We start from the raw sequence: 25,561 nt of genomic DNA, 5'->3' as shown, positions 1-25,561 counted from the left end.
GCAATGAAAGGGTATGTGCACACAATGTAGATTTAGTGCAGAATTGGTGCAGAACTGCAGCAGATTTTTCTGCTGCAGAAACGCTGTAGAACTGCACTGTGATTTACAGTACAATGTACTAACCACTGCACCACCGTGCTGCCCTATATACGGTATATAAAATATAAATAAGTTAGCCTGACAGAACAGATCTATATGCACCCTCTATGTAAAGTGTCACATGCAATTAACTGCCTTACATTATGTAAAAAGCTGACAAATGCTTCAAGTGAAAAAAGTGGCTAGTGCATTGTGCAAACTATAAGCAGCATATGTATAAAAAATGAGGGATAGCAGAAAATAATGCAGAAATCTGCAAACACTAAATTGTAACTTTGAGCATAAGTGCTTTGTGAACGCAGATTCGAACACTAAGTGAAATAACTGAAACAAATGGAGTCAAATCTAAATGTAAATTCACGTGGAGGTCCCAAAAGCGCAGAGTGTTTGGGTGAGAACCCCATGACAAAAACAAGAATTCAAGAAGGAGGTAAAATGTCTGACACAAGAAAAATGGCGGATTTTACATAGATGCATGAATGCTCCCTCAGAAAGACATGCCTGCGTTTATTTACATAGTAACATAGTTAGTAAGGCTGAAAAAAGATATTTGTCCATCCAGTTCAGCCTATGTTCCATCATAATAAATCCCCAGATCTACGTCCTTCTACAGAACCTAATAATTGTATGATACAATATTGTTCTGCTCCAGGAAGACATCCAGGCCTCTCTTGAACCCCTCGACTGAGTTCGCCATCACCACCTCCTCAGGCAAGAAATTCCAGATTCTCACTGCCCTAACAGTAAAGAATCCTCTTCTATGTTGGTGGAAAAACCTTCTATCCTCCAGACGCAAAGAATGCCCCCTTGTGCCCGTCACCTTCCTTGGTATAAACAGATCCTCAGAAAGATATTTGTATTGTCCCCTTATATACTTACTAGCTATTGAACCCGTTCTACGCCCGGGTGGCGAGCATTTATATTGGTATATGGTCTCCAGCATGCGCTGCTGCCATCCTGCGCCCGTTCTGTCATGTGCTGCTGCCATACTGCGCCCGTTCTGTCATACGCTGCTGCCATCCTGCGCCTGTTCTGTCATGTGCTGCTCCCATCCTGCGCCCGTTCTGTCATGTGCTGCTGCCATCCTGCGCCCGTTCTGTCATGTGCTGCTGCCATCCTGCGCCCGTTCTGTCATGTGCTGCTGCCATCCTGCGCCCGTTCTGTCATGCGCTGCTGCCATCCTGCGCCCGTTCTGTCATGCGCTGCTGCCATCCTGCGCCCGTTCTGTCATGTGCTGCTGCCATCCTGCGCCCGTTCTGTCATGTGCTGCTCCCATCCTGCGCCACTAATGTATTATATGCCCCCGTATGCTGCTGCCATATAAAAAAAAAAAATGTGCGCCATTTTCTTGAACACACACTCCGGCTCCTCTGCCTGTGACTGGACTCTGTCACAGCAGAGGAGCCGGGAGACGGAGCCGCACGCAGCGCTGGAACGGAGGACAGGTGAATATACTTACCCTCCCTCCTGGCGCGTCCACGGTCCCTGACTCTCCGGTGGAGATCGCGGTATGCGTTCAGTGCTTACGCATACCGCGATCTCCTGGGAGCGCCACTCTGAGGCCCAGACTGCGCCGGCGCTTACGCCTGCGCAGTCTATAAAGGCTTCGGACAGAGTGACGCTCCCAGCGTTATATTATAGATACATGGTTATTAGATCGCCCCTCAGTCGTCTATTTTCTAGACTAAATAATCCTAATTTCGCTAATCTATCTGGGTATTGTAGTTCTCCCATCCCCTTTATTAATTTTGTTGCCTTCCTTTGTACTCTCTCTAGTTCCATTATATCTTTCCTGAGCACCGGTGCCCAAAACTGGACACAGTACTCCATGTGCGGTCTAACTAGGGATTTGTACAGAGGCAGTATAATGCTCCCATCAGGTGTTTCCAGACCTCTTTTAATTTGCTTCCTCAGAAAGACATGCCTGCGTTTATTTGCTCTCTAAGACATGCCTGCGTTCATTTGCTTCCTCAGAAAGACATGCCTGCGTTTATTTGCTTCCTCAGAAAGACATGCCTGCGTTTATTTGCTTCCTCAGAAAGACAGGCCTGCGTTTATTTGCTTCCTCAGAAAGACATGCCTGCGTTTATTTGCTCCCTCAGAACGACATGCCTGCGTTTATTTGTTTCCTCAGAAAGACATGCCTGCATTTATTTGCTTCCTCAGAAAGGCTACGTTCACATTTGCGTTGGTGGGCGTTGCGTCGGCGACGCAACGCACAACGAATGCAAAACGCATGCAAAAACGCATTGTTTTTTGACGCATGCGTCCATTTTTGGCTTGATTTTGGACGCAAAAAAATGCAATTTGCTGCGTCCTCTGCGCCCTGACGCTTGCGTCAAAAATGACGCATGCATCACAAAATGCAAGACAACGCATGTCCATGCAACCCCATCTATAATATAACGCTGGGAGCGTCACTCTGTCCAAAGCCTTGATAGACTGCGCAAGTGCAAGCGCCGGCGCAGTCTGGAACCCACAGAGTGACGCTCCCAGGAGATCGCGGTATGCGTAAACACTGAACGCACACCGCGATCTCCAACGGAGAGGCAGGGACCGTGGACACGCCAGGAGGGTAAGTATTATATTCACCTGCCCCTCGTTCCAGCGCTGCGTGCGGCTCCGTGTTCCGGTCCTCTGCTGTGACGTTCACAGTTCAGAGGGCGCGATGACGCGCTTAATGCGCGCCGCCCTCTGACTGAAGAGTCACAGCCAGAGGAGCCAGAACACGGAGCGGCATGCAGCGCTGGATCATGGCCAGGTGAATATAGCAAGTGCTGGGGGGCCTGAGCTAGCGGCGATACCGGCACCTGCCCCCACAGCGCGCCGGTATCCCCGCCTGCTCAGGCCCCCCAGCTCTCGGCGCCCAGCGACGATAGGTGAGTATGGTATTTTTTTTATATATCGCAGCAGCATACGGGGCATATACAATGGAACATCTTATGGGGGCCATAAACCATAATGGAGCAGAGTACGGGGGCATATACAATGGAGCATCTTATGGGGGCCATCAAACATAATGGAGCAGTGTACGGGGGCATATAATACGGAGCATCTTATGGGGGCCATCAACCATAATGGAGCAGTGTACGGGGGCATATGTAATGGAGCATGTTATGGGGGCCATCAACCATAATGGAGCAGTGTACGGGGGCATATACTATGGAGCATCTTATGGGGACCATAAACCTTTATGGAGCAGTGTACGGGGCATATACTATGGAGCATCTTATGGGGGCCATAAACCTTTATGGAGCAGTGTACGGGCATATACTATGGAGCATCTTATGGGGGCCATAAACCTTTATGGAGCAGTGTACGGGGCATATACTATGGAGCATCTTATGGGGGCCATCAACCTTTATGGAGCAGTGTACGGGGCATATACTATGGAGCATCTTATAGGGGCCATAAACCTTTATGGAGCAGCGTATGGGGCATATGGATGGGAGCAGCAAATTACAGAATGGTGGCGCAGGATGGGAGCAGCACATGACAGAACGGGGGCGCAGGATGGGAGCAGCACATGACAGAACGGGGGCGCAGGATGGCAGCAGCACATGACAGAACGGGGGCGCAGGATGGCAGCAGCACATGACAGAACGGGGGCGCAGGATGGGAGCAGCACATGACAGAACGGGGGCGCAGGATGGGAGCAGCACATGACAGATCGGGGGTACAGGATGGAAGCAGCACATGACAGAACGGGGGCGCAGGATGGGAGCAGCACATGACAGGATGGGGGCGCAGGATGGGAGCAGCAAATGACAGAATGGAGGCGCAGGATGGGTGTAGCACATGTCAGAATGGAGGCGCAGGATGGGTGTAGCACATGTCAGAATGGGGGCACAGGATGGGTGCAGCACATGTCAGAATGGGGGAGCAGGATGGGTGCAGCACATGTCAGAATGGGGGAGCAGGATGGGAGCAGCACATGTCAGAATGGGGGCGCAGGATGGGAGCAGCACATGACAGAATGGGGGCGCAGGATGGGTGCAGCACATGACAGGATGGGGGCGCAGGATGGGTGCAGCACATGACAGGATGGGGGCGCAGGATGGGTGCAGCACATGACAGGATGGGGACGCAGGATGGAGCAGCACATACCAGGATGGAGACCATATACCAATATAAATGCTCGCCACCCGGGCGTAGAACGGGTTCAATAGCTAGTGTTAAATATAGGGGCGCATGACGCATGCGTCGCCGAAACTGCGCCCGACGCAACGCAAATGTGAACGTAGCCAAAGACATGCCTGCGTTTATTTGCTTCCTCAGAAAGACATGCTTGCATTCATTTGCTCCCTCAGAAAGACATGCCTGCGTTTATTTGCTTTCTCAGAAAGACATGCCTGCGTTTATTTGCTTTCTCAGAAAGACATGCCTGCGTTTATTTGCTTTCTCAGAAAGACATGCCTGCGTTTTTTTGCTCCCTCAGAAAGACATGCCTGCGTTTATTTGCTCAATCAGAAAGACATGCCTGCGTTTATTTGCTCCCTTAGAAAGACATGCCTGCGTTTATTTGTGCTACTAGGTTCAGATTGCATTAGGGCAATCCGTTTAGCGCTAAGCGCTAGCAGATTGCGCTAACACAATGACTTTTTCGGGGTTGCGTTTAACATCCCCGCTAGCTCAGATGCCCGATCTGCGAGAGCAGGGAACTGACCTCGGGCGCACTGCGGACGCTGCAAGCAGCGTCCGAGGCGCGTCACAAAACACGGGCACATCGCTAGCGCGTGCTGAAAATGGCACGCGCTAGTGATGCGCGTTCCCATTGCTGCCAATGGGCGCGCTAACGGACGCGTTGCACGGCGTTAATTTCGCCGTGCAACGCTGTTCGTTAGCGCGGTCCCATTAACGCAATCTGAACATATAACTTACAAACACATGTGGTGCGAAATCAAGCAGCAACAGTTGTACAAGGACTGTCGGCATCTGAAAAAATGTTGTGGCAAAAAGTCATGAAATTTGGCACATGACCAAAACCTCCCAGGACATGGCACACAAAACAGTAACACGTGAACCCCCACATCTAATAGCTATACCAATCTATTTCTATGGAAGAAGTGTCCCATCAACTCCAACATTTACCATGTGCAATCTGCGTCATCACACCGCACGGTGACGGTACTAATTGTATTTCTGTGCCTTTCATTTTTAGTAAATATCCACTTGTGTGAATACATTTCCTTCTTGTACATCACAGTAGTAATTAGTGCTTGGTCACAGCCAGATCATAATCCAGAAAGAAGAAAACAACAACTGACCTCCACGACGGTGAGAAGTAGGCAGCGGCTAGAGTGGAGTGGATTTCTTGAGGGGGAGGAGTCAGTTATTCCTTGAAATCATGATGTCAACGGAAGGGGCGGAGTCTCATTTAGTCCAATGACGAGCCGATAGCAGGAGGCTGCGTCTTGGTGAGGCTGCTACTGGAGAAGAGAAAAAACAAGATGCTGCACCATGGAGGTGTGAGAAGACTGAGGGGCTGCAGTGCACTATGGAGCCGTGTGAGGAGAGGACCGGAGGGCTGCGCCATGGAGCTTTGTACACGGCAATGAGGACGCAGGAATCAGTGTGAGTGCTCTGAGGTTGTAATTTGCTGTGAAGGAGTATGGGGTATGTAGAGGGGCATCCAGGGGATTGGGGTGAGAGGGCATGGCCGCATGGGGTAAGTAGAGGGGCGTCCAGGGTGCCTTGTGGCTGCTGTGAGGAGGCATGGGCCATGTAGAGATTGCATGGGGCATCCAGGGTGCTGTGTGGATGGTGTGAGGGGGCATGGGGTATGTATAGGGACATCCAGGGGGCTGTGTTGCACAGTGTGAGGGGGCATGGGGTATGTAGGTGAGGGGGCATGGGGTATGTAGGTGAGGGGGCTGTGTTGCATAGTGTGAGGGGGCATCCAGGGGGCTGGTGTGGGGGGAGGGGCATGGCGTATCCAGGGTGCTGTGTGGATGGTGTGAGGGGCTATGTAGAGGGGCATCCAGGGGGCTGGTGTGAGGTGGCATGGGGTATGTAGAGGGACATTCAGGGGTCTGGTGTAAGGGGACATGGGGTATGTAGTGGGGCATCCAGGGGGCTGGTGTGAGGGAGCATGAGGTAAGTAGAGGGGCGTCCAGGGTGCCTTGTGGCTGTTGTGAGCAGGCATGGGGTATGTAGAGAGGGCATGGGGCATCCAGGGTGCTGTGTGGATGGTGTGAGGGGGCATGGGGTATGTATAGGGGCATCCAGGGGGCTGTGTTAAACAGTGTGAGATGGCATGAGGTATGTAGGTGAGGGGAAAAGGGGCATCCAGGGGGCCTTGTGGCTGTTGTGAGGGGGCATGGGGTATGTAGGTGAGAGGGCATCCAGGGGGCTGTGTTGCATAGTGTGAGGGGGAAAAGGGGCATTTGGGGGGGGACATGGCGCATCCAGGGTGCTGTGTGGGTTGGCATGGGGTATGTTAAGGGGCATCCAGGGGGGCCTCGTGGCTGTTGTGAGATGGCATTGGGTATGTAGAGGGGCATCCAGAGGGCTAGTGTGAGGGGGGCAAGGGGCATCCAGGGTGCTGTGGTGATGGTGTGAGAGGGCACGGGGTATGTAGAGGGGCATCCAGGGAGCATGGGGTATGTAGAGGGACATTTAGGGGGCTGGTGTGAGGGGGCATGGGGTATGTAGAGCGGCATCCAGGGGGCTGGTGTGAGGGGGCATAGGGTATGTAGAGGGACATTCAGGGGGCTGGTGTGAGGGGGCATGGGGTATGTAGAGGGCTAGAGTGAGGGGGGCATCCAGGGTGCTGTGTAGATGGTGTGAGGGGGCATGGGGTATGTAAAGGGACATCCAGGGGGCCTCTACATACCCCATACCCCCTTACACAAGCCACACAGCCTCCTGGATGCCCCTCTACGTACCCCATTCCCCCTCACACCAGATGGGATTTGTATCTCTCCTAGCTCAGGGTTCCCTCCCTCCTTTCAGCTGGCCAGTGAATCTGTTCCACTTCCGCAGTCCTTTGTAAGCGATCAATGGGTGGAGCTGTAGCGGTTCCAGTAGGGTTCTCCGCTTCGCTGAGGCCTGCTCCCCCATAGACACGTCACTTTACAGTCTTGCCGTGTTCCCTCTTATTGCTGTTTTTTTTTTTCCCTTCTCTGCCTGCCGGCCAGTTTACGCCAATGCCCCAAGTGAGCACCTTCGTTATGCAAGCCACCAAAGAACGCCAGGGTTTGAGCACACCATCTCTTCCTGAAAGGATCTCTGCTCTGTTGCATTCCGTCTCTGATCTTGCCAAGGTGTCCCAATTTTTGCTGTGTGTGATACATCGATTGGATGTGCAGAAGGCAGGTTTCACTGATCAACGGAGGGTGGGGACAAAGCTGTGGCCCTGGAACTTCCGGTGGGAGGGGGTTGCAGTGGGGGCTGCCATTTTCCATATGCCTGCCTCAATTCCCAAGCTGCAACTTGACCTCTAGCGTCCAGACTTCCAGAAAATGGCTGTTCAGGCAGATCGAGATCCGTGGCAAGTTTCTGGGAGTCTGAACAATAGAGGCCGAATTGCAGGCAGGCAAAAGGAAAATGCCACTGCTACCTTTCTCTCTCCTAACCCCCACCCCCCTCCCCCGCGCACGTCCAGGGCCTCAGCTTTGCCCCCACCCTTCGTGGATCTGTGAAACTTACATCCTGCATCACTGCTCCACCACTGCAACCCCCCTCAGTAAGTTTTTTGTTTGTTTGTTTTTTTTTTTTTTTTTTTTAAAGATTCAGATTATAAGATGCATCCTGATTACGCCCCAATTTGGGGGGGGAGTGTGCATTAGGGCATGTGCACACGTTGCAGATTTGCCTGTGGAATTTTCTGTGCCGATTCTGCATCTCTTGGCAGAAAACCCAGTTAAAAAGCCGTGTGACTTTGATACGTTTTTGATGCTGATTTTCATGCGGCTTTGTGTGCGTTTTTGTAAGCTAAATAAAAATCTATTATTTAACCATAAAAAAGGATTGTGATGTCATTTCTTGTTCAACCTTTTCCTTTACATGCTCCATTGAAGAATAATGTTTACACACAAATAGATCTATAGATCGATATATAGATAATACCAAAGCCTGATGTTTAGTAATAAACATAATAAAATGGTACATAGAAAGTTAAATAAAGACACACGCACACAATCTGCGTTAGGCCGGGATTAGACTTGCGAGAAAGTGGCACCTCAATACCCGGCCCTGCCGCCGGCACTCTGGACTGAAGCATTCAGCTGCATAGAGATACATGCAGCCACACACTCCAGTCCCAAGTGCTGACGTCAGTGCAGGGTATTGGGGTGCGAGACTCATGCGAGTTTCTCACAAGTGTGACCCCAGCCTTAAACGCAATATCTGTTTTAAAAAAATGGGCACATTTTTCTGCGCCAGAGAGGGAAAGCCAGTGACTGGGGGCCGATGTTTGTAGCCTGGGAAGGGGTTAATACCCATGGGTCTTCCCAGGCAATTAATCTCGGCTCACAGCTGTATATATAGTCTTTACTGGCTATTAAAATTACTGCTACAATTTTAAACCTCCTAAAATGCTAACAAAAGAACATTTTATAAATGCTGATGTAAAGCAGACATGTGGGAAATGTTTATTAATGTTTTTGTGTGTTGTGACTATCTGCATTAAAGGGATAATCATTCAAAGTTTGAAATTGCCAATTTTTTTTTTACATTTTTCTCAAATTTCTGATGTTTTGTGTTTATTTATAAAAAATATCGACCTAAATTTACCATTATCGTAAAGTGATGTCAAAATCACTGGGATATGTTGAAGCGTTCCAGAGTTATTACCACATAAGTTAACACAGGTCATTTAAAAAACTTGACTCTGTCACTAAGGGGTTAATGAAATAAAACACAACACCGTTTTGCCAGCTTTATTCTGCCAATCCATGCGACGCCCTCAATCTCTTGCAAAAAGAGAAAACATAATAAACCAACACACATACTCCCTGGTCCGACACAGTCCATTTAACCCCTTTCTGACATATGACGTACTATCCCGTCGAGGTGGGCCCGTATGCCCACCGACGGGATAGTACGTCATACGCGATCGGCCGCGCTCACGGGGGAAGCGCGGCCGGGTGTCAGCTGCCTATCGCAGCTGACATCCGGCACTATGTGCCAGGAGCAGTCACGGACCGCCCCCGGCACATTAACCCCCATTACATTGCGATCAAACATGATCGCGGTGTGCCGGCGGTATAGGGAAGCATCGCGCAGGTAGGGGGCTCCCTGCGGGCTTCCCTGAGACCCCCGCAGTAACGCGATGTGATCGCGTTGCTCCGAGGGTCTCCTACCTCCTTCCTCGCTGCAGGCCCCGGATCCAAGATCGCCGCGGCATCCGGGTCCTGCAGGGAGGGAGGTGGCTTCACAGAGCCTGCTCAGAGCAGGCGCTTGGTAAGCCTGCAGTGCTCTAAGTCAGATCGCTGATCTGACAGTGCTGTGCAAACTGTCAGATCAGCGATCTGTGATGTCCCCCCACCCCATCCCCCCTGGGACAAAGTAAAAAAGTTTTTTTTTTTAATTTCCACACGTGTAAAAAAAAAAAAAAAAAAATTCCTAAATAAAGAAAAAAAAAAAAATTCCCATAAATACATTTCTTTAAATAAAAACAAACAATAAATGTAGACATATTTAGTATCGCCGCGTCCGTAACGACCCAACCTATAAAACTGTCCCACTAGTTAACCCCTTCAGTAAACACCGTAAGAAAGAGGCAAAAAACAACGCTTTATTATAATACCGCCGAACAAAAAGTGGAATAAGACGCGATCAAAAAGACAGATATAAATAACCATGGTACCGATGAAAATGTTATCTTGTTCCGCAAAAAACGAGCCATAGAGCATCATCAGCAAAAAAATAAGTTATAGTCCTCAGAATAAAGCGATGCAAAAATAATTATTTTTTTCTATAAAATAGTTTTTATCGTATAAAAGCGCCAAAACATAAAAAAATGATATAAATGAGGTATCGCTGTAACCGTACTGACCCGAAGAATAAAACTGCTTTATCAATTTTACCAAACACGGAACGGTATAAACGCCTCCCCCAAAAGAAATTCATGAATAGCTGTTTTTTTGTCATTCTGCCTCACAAAAATCGGAATAAAAAGCGATCGAAAAATGTCACGTGCCCGAAAATGTTACGAATAAAAATGTCAACTTGTCCCGCAAAAAACAAGACCTCACATGACTCTGGACCAAAATATGGAAAAATTATAGGTCTCAAAATGTGGTAACGCAAAAAATATTTTTTGCAATAAAAAGCGTCTTTCAATGTGTGACGGCTGCCAATCATAAAAATCCGCTAAAAAACCCGCTATAAAAGTAAATCAAACCCCCCTTCATCACCTCCTTAGTTAGGAAAAAATAAAAAAAATTATTTCCATTTTCCCATTAGGGTTGGGGCTAGGGTTAAGGCTACAGTTAGGGTTGGGGCTAAAGTTAGGGTTAGGGTTTAGATTACATTTACGGTTGGGAATAGGGTTGGGGTTAGGGGTGTGTCAGGGTTAGAGGTGTGGTTAGGGTTACTGTTGGGATTAGGGTTAGGGGTGTGTTTGGATTAGGGTTTGTTATAATTGGGGGGGGGGGGGTGGGGTTGTTCCACTGATTAGGCACATAAGGGGCCCTCCAAACGCGACATGGCGTCCGATCTCAATTTCAGTCAATTCTGCGTTGAAAAAGTAAAACTGCTCCTTCCCTTCCGAGCTCTCCCGTGTGCCCAAACAGGGGTTTACCCCAACATATGGGGTATTAGCGTTCTTGGAACAACAACTTTTGGGGTCCAATTTCTCCTGTTACCCTTGGGAAAATACAAAACTGGGGGCTAAAAAATAATTTTTGTGGGAAAAAAAAGATTTTTTTTATTTTCACGGCTCTGCGTTGAGCCCCCAAGTGTTTCACTACACTAGTGAAACACTTGGGGGCTCAAAGTTCTCACAACACATCTAGATAAGTTCCTTGGGGGGTCTACTTTCCAAAATGGTGTCACTTGTGGGTTGGTTTCAATGTTTAGGCACATCAGTGGCTCTCCAAATGCAACATGGCGTCCCATCTCAATTCCTGCATTGCATTGAAAAGTCAAACGGCACTCCTTCCCTTCCGAGCTCTCCCATGCGCCAAAACAGTGGTTTACCCCCACGTATGGGGTATCAGCGTACTCAGGACAAATTGTACAACAACGTTTGGGGTCCAATTTCTTCTTACCCTTGGGAAAAAAATTGGTGGCTAAAAAATAATTTTTGTGAAATATGAATTTTTATTTTTACGGTTCTGCGTTATAAACTTCTGTGAAGCACTTGGTGGGTCAAAGTGCTCACCACACCTCTAGATAAGTTCCTTAGGGGGTCTACTTTCCAAAATGGTGTCACTTGTGGGGGGTTTCAATGTATAGGCACATCAGGGGCTCTCCAAACGCAACATGGCGTCCCATCTCAATTCCAGTCAATTTTGCATTGAAAATTCAAATGGCGCTCCTTCCCTTCCGAGCTCTGTCATGCACCCAAACAGTTGTTTACTCCCACATATGGGGTATCGGCATACTCAGGACAAATTGTACAACAACTTTTGGGGTCCAATTTCTTCTTACCCTTGGGAAAAAAATTGGTGGCTAAAAAATAATTTTTGTGAAATATGAATTTTTATTTTTACGGTTCTGCGTTATAAACTTCTGTGAAGCACTTGGTGGGTCAAAGTGCTCACCACACCTCTAGATAAGTTCCTTAGGGGGTCTACTTTCCAAAATGGTGTCACTTGTGGGGGGTTTCAATGTATAGGCACATCAGGGGCTCTCCAAACGCAACATGGCGTCCCATCTCAATTCCAGTCAATTTTGCATTGAAAATTCAAATGGCGCTCCTTCCCTTCCGAGCTCTGTCATGCACCCAAACAGTTGTTTACTCCCACATATGGGGTATCGGCATACTCAGGACAAATTGTACAACAACTTTTGGGGTCCATTTTCTCCTGTTACCCTTGGTAAAATAAAACAAATTGGAGCTGAAGTAAATTTTTTGTGAAAAAAAGTTAAATGTTCATTTTTATTTAAACATTCCAAAAATTCCTGTGAAGCACCAGAAGGGTTAATAAACTTCTTGAATGTGGTTTTGATCACCTTGAGGGGTGCAATTTTTAGAATGGTGTCACACTTGGGTATTTTCTATCATATAGACCCCTCAAAATGACTTCAAATGTGATGTGGTCCCTAAAAAATATTGGTGTTGTAAAAATGAGAAATTGCTGGTCAACTTTTAACCCTTATAACTCCCTAACAAAAAAAAAAATTGGTCCCAAAATTGTGCTGATGTAAAGTAGACATGTGGGAAATGTTACTTATTAAGTATTTTGTGTGACATATCTCTGTGATTTAATTGCATAAAAATTCAAAACTTTTGCCAAATTTCCGTTTTTTTTTTTCACAAATAAACGCAGGTAATATCAAAGAAATTTTACCACTATCATGAAGTACAATATGTCACGAGAAAACTATGTCAGAATCACTGGGATCCGTTGACGCGTTCCAGAGTTATAACCTCATAGAGGGACAGTGGTCAGAATTGTAAAAATTGGCCTGGTCATTAACGTGCAAACCACCCTTGGGGGGGTAAAGGGGTTAATAACGACTGTCCAACAACGATCTCCCCTATAGAGCAGTCACATCAGGAGATGTGACAGCTGTATAGGCCTCCAGTGACACTGACAGGAGACAATGGCTCCTGCAGTGTTATCACTGAGGGTTCAATGGGCTCTCACTTTACGGCACTGCTGCTTGAGAATTTTCCCATGCAACAGTGCCACAAGTGACAGTATGATCTCTGCACTCAGCGGAGTAGTGATACAGTGCGGAGGATTACCTCCTGTCACTATCACCGGAGCCCCTGGAGAGCAGTCGCATCTGCCGATGTGACAGCTCTCCACGGGAGATTGTCGTGGGACACTTGATATTAAATGGATTACATTGGATCAGGAAGTATACTGTTGGTTAATTATTACTGTTTTGTTTTTTGACAGGTGATTGAGGATTTAGGGGACTAGGTGATTGCTGAGTATGTACTGTATGTTGCATGTCTATATGTGTACGTGTTTTGTTTTTTTGTTTTTTTCAACACACTTGAACACAGTAGCTGGATGATGGGACTACTACTGTCCCATCATCCGGCTAGCTGTCACTGTAGCAGGCATAGCTGGATTGGACTAGTAGTCTCATTGGACGATGCCTGCCTACACACAGCCCCGCACACACAAACACAGCCCCACAGATAAACACAGACATGCTAATCTCCTGCCACATACAGTCTCCGCCCACAAACTCTTCCTCCTACTGATCTGCAGCGTTTCTCGCAGGCACATCTGCAGCAAATCTGCAGATCTTTTTTTAAACCTGCAGTTTTGCTGCGGATTTGCCTGACCTCAATGTAAGTCAATGGGTAGTCCCTCACTACTTTCAAGACCACACTCGCCACAGCAAAACAAACCTACTTCTCATCTCTCATATCCTCAGTCTCACAACCCTAAATGGTTATTCAACACCTTCAACACTCTCCTCCGTCCCCCAGCACCTCCTCCCTCCCCACTCATCTCAGCTGAAGACTTTGCCTCATTTTTCAAGCAGAAGATTGAGAACATCAGGGACAGTTTTAGTCGACAACCCCCAGAGCCCTTCCTCCCAACTACCCAGCCCTCCACCTCCAAAACCAACTTCTCCACATTACAGACGATCGACACTCTACTCTCAAGATTGCAGCTCACCACCTGTGCACTTGACCCGATCCCTTCCCACTTCATCCCAAAGGTCGCCACAGTCTTCATCCCAACCCTAACCCATCTCTTCACCCTATCATTAACAACTGGTGTTTTCCTCTCAAGCTTTAAACATGCCTCAATCACACCTATCCTCAAAAAGCCCTCTCCTGACGCATCCTCTGTATCTAGCTATCGCCCTATATCACTTCTCCCCATATGCCTAAAAACTACTGGAACAACAATTCCATCTTGAACTGTCCTCCCATCTATCTTCTTGCTCCCTCTTCGACCGCTTACAATCAGGCTTCCGGTTACACCACTCCACTGAAACTGCCCTAAGGTCACCAATGACCTGTTAACTGCCAAGAGCAAGCGACACTACTCTATCCTCCTGGACCTGTCCTCTGCCTTTGACACAGTGGACCATTCCCGATTACTACAGACCCTCTCATCCCTTGGCATCACAGACTTGGCCCTATCCTGGATCTCGTCATACCTAACAGACCGGACATTCAGCGTCTCCCATTCACACACCACCTCCTCACCTCGCCCCCTATCTGTCGGAGTCCCGCAAGGTTCAGTTCTAGGGCCCCTGCTCTTCTCTATTTACACTTTTGGCCTGGGACAGCTCATAGAATCTCACGGTTGTCAGTATCATCTCTATGCTGTTGATACACAGGTCTACATCTCCATGGACCAGATATCGCCACCCTACTAACCAGAATCCCTCAATGTCTATCTGCTATTTCATCCTTCTCCGCTAGATTTCTAAAACTTAACATGGACAAAACAGAATTCATTATCTTTCCCCCATCTTACGCAACCCCCCCAACGAACCTATCCATTACAGTAAATGGCTGCCCACTCTCCCCAGTCCCATAAGCTTGCTGTCTCGGGGTATTCCTCGACACTGATCTCTCCTTCAAACCGCATATCCAAGCCCTTTCCACTTCCTACCACCTTCAACTCAAAAATATTTCACAGATCTGTACATTCCTAAACCAAGAATCTGCAAAAACCCTAGTCCATGCCCTCATCTCCCGCCTCTACTACTGTAACCTCCTGCTCTGTGGCCTCCCCCCGAACTAATCCACCTGTCCCCCCGCTATTCCCCGGCCTCTCCGCTCTGTCAATCCCTGCACTGGCTCCCCATTACCCAGAGACTCCAGTACAAAATCCTAACCATGACATACAAAGCCATCCACAACCTATCTCCTCCATACATCTGTGACCTCGTCTCCCGGTACTTTCCTGCACGCAACCTCCGATCCTCACAAGATCTCCTCTACTCCCATCTTATCTCCTCTTCCCACAATCGCATACAAGATTTCTCTCGCGCATCACCCCTACTCTGGAACTCTACCACAACATATTAGACTCACCTACCATCGAAAACTTCAAAAAGAACCTGAAGCCCTACCTCTTCCGGCAAGCCTACAACCTGCAGTAATCACCAATCAATCAAACCACTGCACGACCAGCTCTATCCTCACCTACTTTATCCTCACCCATCCCTTGTAGATTGTGAGCCCTCGCGGCCAGGGTCCTCTCTCCTCCTGTACAAGTTGCGACTTGTATTGTTCAAGATTATTGTACCTGTTTTTATGTATACCCCTCCTCACATGTAAAGCGCCATGGAATAAATGGCGCTATAATAATAATGGGTGCAGATCTAAAAAAAGAATTAACATGCGTTAAACGCGGCAAATCCGTGTGTTTTTTTTCTGCAGTATGTGCACAACAATTCTCACTTTCCCATTTACGAACATTGCTTGTGCACTACACTGCAGATTTGATGCAATTCCGCACGTCCAAAAACGCTGCAGATCCACACAACGGGTGTATATAGCCTTACGATCCCCAAAAAATACTGTAATCTTTCAGTAGCCCCTGGTGTTCTTAACGCTCCACAAAGTGTATCTGTTTCCCTTCTGATGCACTCCGTCAGTGCCTATTGAAGATCCAAAAAGCAGACACCCTCCAGTTACTCTTTATTATTTATTTATATAGCACCATTAATTCCATGGTGCTGTACATGAGAAGGGGTTACATCAAAATAAAAATATCACTTACAGTAAACAAAACTAACAATGACAGACTGGTACAGAGGGAAGAGGACCCTGCCCTTGCGGGCTTACATTCTACTACTCTTCTGGTTCTCCCTGAACTTCTGGAAAGGCATTTTCAAAGTAGGCAAATAGGATTTCTATTTCCCTACCTCCTAAAGGAGTAGGCCAGGGATGGGCAGCCTTTTTCCTGCTATGGGCTATTTTACTATCATTCAGGGGCCTCACAAACTTATCACCTTTAGGCTGTGTGCCCACTTTGTGTTTTTATGCGTTTTTGCTGCAGCGGAAACGCTTAAAATACGCATACCCATGCAATCCTATGGGATTCCACAGTTGCTGTGCCCATTATGTGGATTTTCCCGCTGTGGAATCGCATAGTATGTTCATTATTTCTGCAGAATTGCGGCGATTCTGCCTCCATAGGATTACATTGAAACTCTCACTGTACGCATGTGGCTATACCCACCATGCGTAAAGTGAGCGCTTCATGTGCGGACGGTACATGGGTCTGGAGGAGAGGAGACTCTCCTCCAGGTCCTGTGTACAATATTCATGCAAAAAATAGGGATATACTTACCTTCCGATGGCCAGGGATATACTTACCTTCCGATGGCCCCCGCAGTCCTCCCGGCTCTCAGCGGTGCACGCGGCAGCTTCCGTTCCCAGGGATGCAATGCGAGAATAACCTGGGATGACGTCGTGGTCACGCGACCGTGACGTCACAAAGGTCCTTCGCGCAATGCATCCTTGGGAATGGAACGTACCGGGAGCGCCACTGAGGAGATCGGGGGCTGTCGGAAGGTGAGAATAACCATATTTTTTATTATTATTTTTAACATTCTATCCTTTACTATTGATGCTGCGTACGGTAGGCAGCATCAATAGTAAAACATTGGCCACACTTGTCAAGCTCTATGCTTGACAAGTATGACCAACCTGTCATTCACTTTTCCAAGCGATGCTTCAAATCTCTTGGAAAAGGCAAGCATTCTGCAAGCTAAAAACGCTTGTGTTTTGCGGGAAGTTGTGGAAATGCAGACATTTCCGCAGCATTTCTGCAACGTGGGCACATAGCCTTACACTTCTACTATATTTGGTCAAACCATTAACTCCAACCTACTGTGGTGTCTGGAGCTGCTTAACTTTGGTTCGGCTGTGATGTTAGGCAATATTGATCTTGTTGCTTCGCGCAATTGCTTTTCCAGGTTTGGCAACCTGGAGCGCAGTCACAGATAGCCCTGGGGTAGCCTACCTATGGATGTAAACAATGCCATTTATGTGTTATAGTAACATGGTGGTTCAACAACACAAAAAATATTGTTGCGTCACTATTACCACATTTCTTATCTGGCTGCCCTCTAAACCTTCCAAAGATTAATGCTTGGCTCCATCCACTGAACGACCAGTGACACCAGTGTGTTTGGAAGGCTGGAGACGCTCTCTGTACTTCTGCTCTGACAAGGGGGTGAAAAGATCATTTTTGTAAAAAAAAAAATATATATGATTTTTTTATTTTCATGGCTCTACATTATAAACTTCTGTGAAGCAGTTGGGGGTTCATAGTGCTCACCACACATCTAGATAAGCTCTTTGGGGGGGGTCTAGTTTCCAAAATAGGGTCACTTGTGGGGTGTTTTCTACTGTTTAGGTACATCAGGATCTCTGCAAATGCAACATGATGCCCGCAGACCATTCTATCGAAGTCTGCATTTTAAAACGTCACTACTTCCGTTCCGGGCCCCGACGTGTGCCCAAACAGTCGTCCCCTCCCCCCACTTTGGATATCAGCGTACTCAGAACAAACTGGACAACAAATTTTTGGGTCCAATTTCTCCTGTTACCCTTGAGAAAATAAAAAAATTGCGGGCTAAAAAAAATTTTGGAGAAAAAAAAGGATTTTTTTTATGTTCACGGCTCTACGTTATAAACTTCTGTGAAGCACTTGGGGGTTTAAAGTGCTAACCACACATCTAGACAAGTTCCTTAAGGGGTCTAGATTACATAATGGTGTCACTTGTGGGGGGTTTGCACTGTTTAGGCACACCAGGGGTTCTCCAAACGCGACATGGCGTCCGATCTCAATTCCAGCCAATTCTGCATTGAAAAAGTCAAACGGTGCTCTTCTCTTCCAAGCCCTGCCGTGCACCCAAACAGTGGTTTGCCCCCACATATGGGGTATTGGCGTTTTCAGGAGAAATTGCACAACAAATTTTGTGGTTCATTTTCTCTTTTTAGACTTGTAAAAATAAAAAAAAGTAAAATGTTTGCAAAAAAAATGTTCATTTTTTTTTCCTTCCACATTTTCAGTTCCTGTGAAGCACGTAAAGGGTTAATAAACTTCTTGAATGTGGTTTTGAGCATCTTGAGGGGTGTAGTTTTTAGAATGGTGTCAAGTTTGGGCATTTTCTGTCATGTACACCCCTCAAAGTGACTTTAAATGTGAGATGGTCCCTAAAAAAACTTTATTAACTATTTTGTGTGACATATCTCTCTGGTTTAAGGGCATAAAAATTCAAAGTTTGAAAATTACAAAATGTAAAAAATTTACGTTTTTTTTCATAAATAATCGCAAGTAATATCGAAGAAATGTTACCACTATCATGAAGTACAATATGTCACAAATAAACAATCTCAGAATCAGCGGGATCCGTTAAAGCATTCCAGAGTTATAACCTCATAAAGTGACAGTGGTCAGAATTGTAAAAATTGGCTCGGTCATTAAGTACCAAATTGGCTCTGTCACTAAAGGCCCCTTCACATTAAGCGACGCTGCAGCGATACCGACAACGATCCGAATCGCTGCAGCGTCGCTATTTGGTCGCTGGAGAGCTGTCACACAGACAGCTCTCCAGTGACCAACGACGCCGGTAACCAGGGTAAACATCGGGTTACTAAGCGCAGGGCCGCGCTTAGTAACCCGATGTTTACCATCCTAAAAGTAAAAAGAACAAACGCTACATACTTACCTACCGCTGTCTGTCCCCGGCGCTCAGCTTCTCTGCACTCCTCCTGTACTGGCTGTGAGCACAGCGGCCGGAAAGCAGAGCGGTGACGTCACCGCTCTGCTTTCCGGCTGACCGACGCTCGCAGCCAGTACAGGAGGAGTGCAGAGAAGCAGCGCGCCGGGGACAGACAGCGGTAGGTAAGTATGTAGCGTTTGTTTTTTTTACTTTTAGGATGGTAACCAGGGTAAACATCGGGTTACTAAGCGCGGCCCTGCGCTTAGTTACCCGATGTTTACCCTGGTTACCAGTGAAGACATCGCTGGATCGGTATCACACACGCCGATCCAGCGATGTCCGCGGGAGATCCAGTGACAAAATAAAGTTCTGGACTTTCTTCAGCGACCAACGATCTCCCAGCAGGGGCCTGATCGTTGGTCGCTGTCACACATAACGATTTCCTTAACGATATCGTTGCTACGTCACAAAAAGCAACGATATCGCTAACGATATCGTTATGTGTGAAGGTACCTTAAGGGGTTAATTAAACAGTTTGAGAGAAGCTTGTTATGGCATTAATAACAGGTTACTGGCTGATCTCTATCATGGTGTGTAAACGTTGTGTTTTCCTGCAAAATCTTTTAAAAAAATCCAGAAGTATTTACACAAATAGCCGCAATAATAGGTCTGCAATAATGTAGATTTTTTTCCTCCTACAGACTATTTTAATAGGTCACAGCTGTGTTTCTATGGCAATCGTGGGGCATCCTACATCATTCCCTATAGCCCAAATAGCTAATAATTTCCATTAACCCCCGTCCTTTCATATCCCAACAATAATGTTGATTACAGTAGTGCTATAACACCCCCAATACTAAACAGCACAACGTTACCGATTATGGCCAGTAACCCACCCCTGGCTGCCAATTCAATTACCCCAACATACCCCATAGCCACAGCGGACGCAAGCGTAGACGCCACACGTCTTCCCAATCCTCTAATAATTCCCGCCAACATTTCTGCTACCCCTCTAAAAGTCACCCCTCCCTATACCACCACACACAGCTCACATATGAGCCACCACAGATCTCGGGCCTCTGGATGGCTCTCCACATCAGAAGGGTCTGATGCTTCGCAAAGTCCCAATAGGCAAAATCAGGCACACAACAAATGCCAAACGTCGCATGCTCCTTCAAAGGTTATCAGCCGGTCTAGCTCCACCCACTCCAGAAATGTCAGAGCTGAAACTGGTGGAAATACAGTAAAAGTCAAATTTGGGCAAAACTGAACAATCAGTGCTGTGTGAAATTATTTTTTTACAAAAAGTGACAATACATACATGCATACATTTATATTATACATTTATTATATATTTACATTTATAATTCCTATGCCACTAGATTGGAATCTAGGAGGAGCTCCTGGAATTAACTCCATTTTGGAAGTTTCAGTCATGAGCCGTCTAGATTAGATTTGATCCTATGAGGACATCACTCCAGCAACTCCATTCTAGTTATGTCAGCAATGAACTGTACAGAATAGAGGCTACAAGGAAAAACTCCGCTCAGTGTTTGAAAAACTCAATTCCAGTCACCTCAGCACCAAACTACAGAATAGAGGCCAGTCTAGACAGTTCATCATGTCCTATCCTGCTCCCACCTTCTAATGCTCTTTCTGCTACTCCTCGTTGCTGGTGACGTATCCCCAAATCCTGGCTCTCCTCAACACATCCCCACACTCATTTCGAACACCCTACCATGATCCTCTACATGTTTTCTCAATGATGATAACCTCATACCCATTCATCACTCCCCCGATCCCCTTACCTGGCGCTCTATGGAACGCACGCTCTGTGTGCAACAAACTGCCATTTATCCATGACCTCTTTATCACCAACAAACTCTCCTTCCTCACCATCACTGAAACCTGGCTCACTACCTCTGACTCAGCCTCTCCAACTGCAGTTTCCTATGGTGGATTCCACCTCTCACACCCCTCGGCCCAGCAACAAACGCGGTTGAGGAGTTGGCTTGCTCCTGTCTGATACCTGCTCCTTTATCCCAATTCCAATACCACCCTCTGCTACTCTTCCCTCGTTTGAGGTGCACTCCGTCCACATCTACTCCCCCTCCAACCTCCAGCTGGCCTTCATCTGCCGCCCCCCCCCAGAACTAGCCATCTCCATCTTTCTCGATCACTTCACCCCCTGGCTACTTCATTTCCTTTCTGCTGACATCCTCACTATCATCATGGGTGACTTCAACATCCCCATTGATGCTTCCACCCCAACTGCCTTTAAATTCTATCACTCACTGCCACGTTTGTCCTCAATGGTCCTCTGCGGCCACTCACAAAGATTCTTCTCCCTTTTACAGACATAGCTTCCCTTCATGACACAGATACTGCTGCCACTTTTTATAACACCACAATGACAGCAACACTTGACTCGGCTGCCCCCCTCAAGCATAGCAAAACTCGTAGAATCAACAGGCAGCCCTGGCTGACCACAGAACTGAGGCGGGCTTCCAGGGTCAATGAGCAGAGATGGAAGCGATCCTGCTCTGCTGAGCACTTCATCGCATACAAGCAGTCCCTTGCCAGCCTCAAGTCCACGCTCACTGCCGCAAAACAAACTTCTCATCTCTCATATCCTCCCTGTCCCACAACCCTAAACAGCTTTTAAACACTTTCAATTCTCTACTCCGTCCCCCAGCACCTCCCCCCTCTCCTCATTTCTGCTGAAGACTTTGCATCTTTAAGCAGAAGATTGAAATGATCAGAGAACGCTTTGGCCTGCAGCCCCCAATGCCCCTCAGCACTGTTCCTCCAAAACCAGCTTCTCCATGACAAAAGATGTGCTCTCCACCCTCCTGTCAAGATCGCATCTCACCACTTGCACGCTTGACCCGCTCCCGTCCCACCTCATCCCTAACATCGCCACAGTCTTCATCCCAATCCTAACACACCTCTTAAACCTCTCACTCAAATTCCCCTCATCCTTCCAGCATGCCTCGATCACACCCATCCTCAAAAAGCCCTCCCATGACCCATCCTCTGTGTTTAGCTATCACCCAATATCTCTTCTCCCTCATGCCTCAAAACTACTTGAACAGCATGTCCATCTTGAACTGTCCTCCTTCCTCTCCTACTGCTCCCTCTTTGTCCAGTTACAATCTGGCTTCCGACCACATCACTCCACTGATACTGCCCTAACTAAAGTCACCAACGACCTACTAACTGCCAAGAGCAAGCAACACTACTCTGTCCTCCTTCTCCTGGACCTGTCTTCTGCCTTCAATACTGTCGACCATTCCCTCCTGCAACAGATTCTCTCATCTCTTGGCATCACAGACTTGGCTCTATTCTGGATCTCGTCATATCTAACAGACCGAACAATCAGTGTCTCCCTCTCCCACACCACCTCCTCACCTCGCCCCCTGTCTGTCAGTGTTCTCCAAGGCTCAGTCCTAGGGCCCCTGCTCTTCTCCATTTACACCTTCAGCCGGGGACAGCTCAGGCTAAGTGCACACGCTGCGGATTCCATTGCGGAATTTTACGCAGCGGATTTGCAAAATCCGCAGTGAAAAACCGCTGCAGTTTTTACTGCGGATTTACTGCGTTTTCTTTTGCGGTTTCCTCTGCGGGTTTTCACCTGCAGATTTCTATTGAAGCAGGGGCAAACCCGCAGCGGAATCTGCAGAAAGAATTGACATTCTGCGGAAAATTAACCGCTGCGTTTCTGCGTGTTTTTTTCCGCAGCATGTGCACTGCGGATTTCATTTCCTATTGCTTTACATGGTTCTTTAAATGCATGGGAAACTGCTTCGGATCCGCAGCTGCGGAAACGCGGATCCGCAGCAAAATCCGCAGCGTGTGCACATAAACTCATAAAATCCCACGGCTTGCAGTATCATCTCTATGCCTATGACATGCAGATCAACCGATTTGGACCCGACCTCACGTCCTTACCAAAATCCCACAATGTCTGTCTGCTATTTCAGCTTTCTTTTCTGCTTGCTTTCAAAAACTGAACATGGACAAAACAGAATTCGTCATCTTTCCCCCATCTCAATCTGCCCCTCCACGAGACCTATCCATCAATGTCAATGGCTGCTCACTTTCGCCAGTCCTGCATGTTCGGTGCCTCGGGGTGATCCTCGACTGCCCCCTCTTTCAAGCCTCATATCCAAGCCCTTGCCTCCTCCTGCTGACTTAAACTCAAACATATTTCCCGGATCCGTGCATTCCTTGACCGTGAAACCACAAAAACGCTAGTGCACGCCCTTATCATCTCCTGCCTTGATTACTGCAACCTCCTACTCTCTTGTCTCCGCTCTAGGACTCTGGCACCTTTCCAATCCATCCTACACTCTGCTGCCCGACTAATCCACCTGTCTCCCTGTTATTCCCCAAGCCCTTCACTGGCTTCCTATTGTCCAGAGGCTCCAGTTCAAAACCCTAACTATGACATACAAAGCCATCCACAACCTGTCTCCTCCATACATCTGTGACCTGGTCTCCCGGTACTTACCCACACGCAACCTTCGATCCTCTCAAGATCTCCTCTACTCCCTTATTATCTCTCCTTCCCACAACTGCATACAAGACTTCTATGCCTCCCCATACTCTGGAACCCTCTACCCCAACACATCAGACTCTCGCCTACTGATATGGAAATTTGGGTTGGATAAATCTATCCTGTGTGTGCTGCGGCCGTTCCCAATAAGACTGAGTATTTTGAGCGCTCAAGAATGAAACTGTACACGATTGTGACAGGAAAGCATTCCATCAATACTGACCCTTTATTTCCTGATACATAGTTTTATAATTGCATATAGAAAGGAGTGGTTAGTTAATTAACATATTGTCTAGCTCCTCTGTTATTGGTTATCTGAATATATATGGAATATTGTGATTAATGCACATATGACTGCTGATTAAGCAACTTAAATGAAGTTCTCTGCATCTGTGACAAAGTTTAGACATCTCATCAGCACTTAATACATCTGGAGTTCTTCTGCTTTTTGGGTGGAAAACACCGAACAGTCTGTCTGGTTTATGTCAGCCATTTTAAGCCATTGATTATAATGTATATAGATATATTTGCATTTATATGAGTATATATGGTTTAAAGGAATATATATATGATTTAAAGGAGTATACATGCAAGTGAGATCTACATGATAGAAATATGTATATCACACTACCATGGAAACCTTCAAAAAGAACCTGAAGACCCACCTCTTCTGACAAGCCTACAACCTGCAGTGATCCTTAGTCTGCTGAACCGCTGCACGACCAGCTCTACCCTCTCCTAGTGTATCCTCACTCATCCCCTGTGGACTGTGAGCCCTCGCGGGCAGGGTCCTCCTTCTGTACTTGTGTGTGCCTTGTTTTGCTCATGCTTATTGTGCTTGTCTATATCTGCCCCTTTCACATGTAAAGCACCGTGGAATAAATGGCGCTATAAAAATGTATTATAATAATAAATAGTAAATCAGCTAGAATGGAGTTGCTAAAATGAGGTCCTCAAAAAATCCACTACGATCCAATGTTGAAAATTATGAGGACTCTGTTGCTGCGATCTCTTATGTTTTTCCCTGCGAAGCTCCACTCACTCTTTGAAAAACTCGATTCCAGTCACCTCAGCACGAAACTGTCACGATTGTAGGCTACAGGGAGATCCTCCAAGAATCCACTCCGATCTAGACGGCTCAATGGTGAATCAGCTAGAATGGAGTTGTTAAAATGAGGTCCTCAAAAAATCCATTCCGATCCAATGTTGGAAATTATGAGGACTCTGTTGATGTGCTGTTACGTTTTTCGCCGTGAGGCTCCGCCCACTCTTCCAATGTCGGTGCTGCTGCCAGGAATGGTGGAAATACAGTAAAAGTAAAATTCAGCCAAAAATAAACAATCAGCGCTATGTGTAATTATTTATATTACAAAAAGCGATATTAAAATGTAAGTTTGATTAATCATGAAAAAAAAAATTGCCCTTTGGAAATATATAATCAATATAACAGTTTGAGCAAGTATCTAAAATATATATATATATACATATATATATACAGTATATATATTTAATGTGTGTCTATACATTCCAATTCCACTACATTGCAGTCTATGAGGCTCCTGGAATCCGCTCCATTCTGAACAATGGAGTTGATTTTTTGAGGAACATTACTCTAGAATGGAGAAGCTGCAGAGAGATCATCAAAAAAATCCACTTTAAGGACTTCTGAAACTTATTTTAGGGGCTCTTGAACACTAATTCCCACACTCCTGTAGACGGGTCATGTATAGTGAGGCAGCCAGCACGGGGGATCTGGTGCCAATCCCCACCTCTGCTTCCCAGCGGTGACCCTCCACCCCGTGACATCGCGGCTTCACCCCCATCACACGTCACTTTCCACACGTCGAGCCTCTTTTTTTTTTTCTACAGTTTTTAAATATTGTATTATAGGAGCAGCGATTTGTTTCCAATAAAATCGAAATGACGGTGAAAAAAAAAAAAATCCACTCCAATCTAGTCACCTCACCAGTGAACCGTCTAGAGTGGAGTTGCTAAAATGAGGTCATCAAAAGCATGTGACTGCAGTGAGGCCTCAAAAATTGAACTCCAATCTAGTCACCTCACCAGTGAACCGGCTAGAGTGGAGTGGCTGGAATGAGGACCACAAAATATCCACTCCGATTT

At 46.9% G+C, this 25,561-nt stretch overlaps 1 protein-coding gene across 6 annotated transcripts in view; it reads right to left on the bottom strand.

Moving 5' to 3' along the window:
• ATPSCKMT (ATP synthase c subunit lysine N-methyltransferase) overlaps positions 1-5,440 on the bottom strand; it is a 257,270-nt gene extending 251,830 nt beyond the window's left edge. For 5 of the 6 annotated variants that reach the window (XM_069730406.1, XM_069730408.1, XM_069730410.1 and 2 more), the window contains exon 1: positions 5,367-5,440. The gene's annotated coding sequence lies outside the window, so the exon portion shown is untranslated. The other variant, XM_069730407.1, reaches the window with a different exon arrangement.
• Between the last annotated feature and the right edge of the window lie 20,121 nt (positions 5,441-25,561).

Source organism: Ranitomeya imitator, chromosome 6 (genome assembly GCF_032444005.1).
Source record: "Ranitomeya imitator isolate aRanImi1 chromosome 6, aRanImi1.pri, whole genome shotgun sequence".
NCBI classification, from domain to species: domain Eukaryota; kingdom Metazoa; phylum Chordata; class Amphibia; order Anura; family Dendrobatidae; genus Ranitomeya; species Ranitomeya imitator.
Note: the sequence above shows the minus strand (reverse complement) of the source record. Positions and strands in the feature narration are given on the sequence as shown.